The sequence below is a fragment of the Octopus bimaculoides genome, chromosome 9, assembly GCF_001194135.2.
Source record: "Octopus bimaculoides isolate UCB-OBI-ISO-001 chromosome 9, ASM119413v2, whole genome shotgun sequence".
NCBI classification, from domain to species: Eukaryota; Metazoa; Mollusca; class Cephalopoda; order Octopoda; family Octopodidae; genus Octopus; species Octopus bimaculoides.
In genome coordinates this window covers 93,765,254-93,767,604 of record NC_068989.1, presented here as the reverse complement: position 1 = coordinate 93,767,604, position 2,351 = coordinate 93,765,254, and positions in this window count along the sequence as shown.

Below are 2,351 nucleotides of genomic sequence, written 5' to 3'. Positions count from 1 at the left end.
TACGTGTTTTCTTTATTGAGCATCACTAGATCTCACCTGTTGACCTTACATATATATATATATATACATATATATAATCCTAAGTGTACAGTATTATATATCCATCACGGTCGATCCTACCAATCGGTTGCGCGCTAGGTGTACACCGGAGTGTTAGATAATAACCCGATTATATAATCCTACGTTTATCAGAGGTGGCCGATATGGAATGCAATATAAGTGTGTGTGTCCATGTGTGTGTGTGTGTGTGTGTGTGTGTGTGTGTGTGTGTCCGTGTGTATCCGTGTGTGTCCGTGTGTGTGTTTGAGTGTGTGTGTGCTCGCGCGCACGTGCTTGTGAACCATTGCAGGATTTAGCAAGAAGTTATTAGTTACGGATTTCAAATCTCATCCACGTCTATCTGTATCTTTTAAAAGAACATTTTATTAATTAATCTTTACACTTATCGAAAACTATATTCCTTCGTATCTGATCAAAACATTTGAACTGACAGAAGCAGCAACGGTTCGAAATATATGCCTTATACCACACCATCTGATCTCTAACATCTATTTTTAAAAATTAATCTATAGAAGAAATAGTATTGAATATTTAGAATATTAGGGTATGAACCCTCACCGTATTACTGCAAAACTTTGCGTTTCTTTTTCTTGTTTTTTGTTGTTTTTTTTTTTGCACTTATACACAGAATATTAAATTTTAAGTCGAATTCCTTGCTTAAAGGTTCAGGAAATAAGACTCGTTTATTGTGTTTTTTGTTGTTACTTCATATCAAGGAAATGGACCCCTTGTAATAGCAAAAAACTACATTTCTGTTAAAATATTATCTGTAAATTCTTCCCAAGATCATATTTGAATATGGTTAAGACTTCTCAGTTGAAAAGAATATTTTTATGCTAGAATATGAGGAAAACATTGCAAGTAGAGCTGAATAAATGCCAGAATTTCGTGGTGAGTTGATGTGTTTTGTTTGTTTTGGTGTTTTGTTTGTTTTGGTCTTTTGTTTCCTGATATTTTTTTTTCTTATTTGCTAAGTTCTATTGAATAGACACTAAAGGAGATTTATCTATTATCTGCCTAGAGGTGAGCTCATAGAATCTTTTGATTGAAAGGAATAACAGTTTTTTTTTCTTCAGTTCTGTTTTTGTTTACATTTATTTCTTTATTCTGATATTTCTGCGTTATTTCTTCCATTCTTGCATCCCTCCTCCTCTTTTTTCGTCATTCATTTTCCTTGTTTTAATTCCTTCTTTTTATTCTGTTATTCATTTTCTACATGATCAACTCACTTTGCTATGATCTGTTTCTAAGATGCCCATATATGGCAATATATTTTGTAAACAATACTTTAACTAACACACTTTCCAACAACAATTGGAATACCAACATCTGCAATATAGACAATGGTAGCAACTGCAAGAGTATCAACAACAACAACAACAATGGCAAGAAAAGAGTCAAGCAACATGCAGCATCATAAAACTCATCACTTCAGTGTAACAATAACTTGACTAATAACTCGAAGCATATTTGTCATAATAAACGCCAAATCTATTGTAACAATCACATGGTTTCATACAAGCCATGTGATTCCACTTCATTGAAGTTTCAATTTAAGCTTTCGGCAGCATCTCGCACGCTTCAACTCATGGCTTTTTATTATTTTTTGCAGTTAGCTCGTGATGCAATAAAAACTGCAGTGCATGACTGCTTTTGTTGCCAATGTTTGCCTCGCAGATATTTCCGATTGCAATCCATGACGCCACATATCTATATACCAGTATTCTTCAACAAACAAAAGTAGCCCAAGCTTGTGCATGAAATTAATGGCGGCCGGCAAAAAGAAAATTTGAAAGAGTGAAACAGAAGGAGAGAGAGGGGGAGTTGGGAGGGGGCAGAGGGGGGAGAGTATAAAGCGCAAACTCTAAATATATAACCACACAATAACATTTCGATTCAGTCAAATATTTCAACAACAGCTATATGTGTATGTATATGTCTGTGTGTGTATGTGTGTGCTCGCGTGTGTGTATGCATATATGCATACATAAATATATATACATATACACACACACACATATATATATATATTTATACATACATGTATATTTATACACACACACACACACACGCACACACACACACACACACACACACACACACATATATATATATATATATATATATATACATATATACATATACATATCGTACAAGTTACATATATATACGTGTATGTGTATGTATGAGTGAATATATATGTGTGTGTCTGTGTGTCTGTGTTAGTGATTGTATGCATGTATATATGTATGATTGTATATACGTATATATATATATATATATATATATAT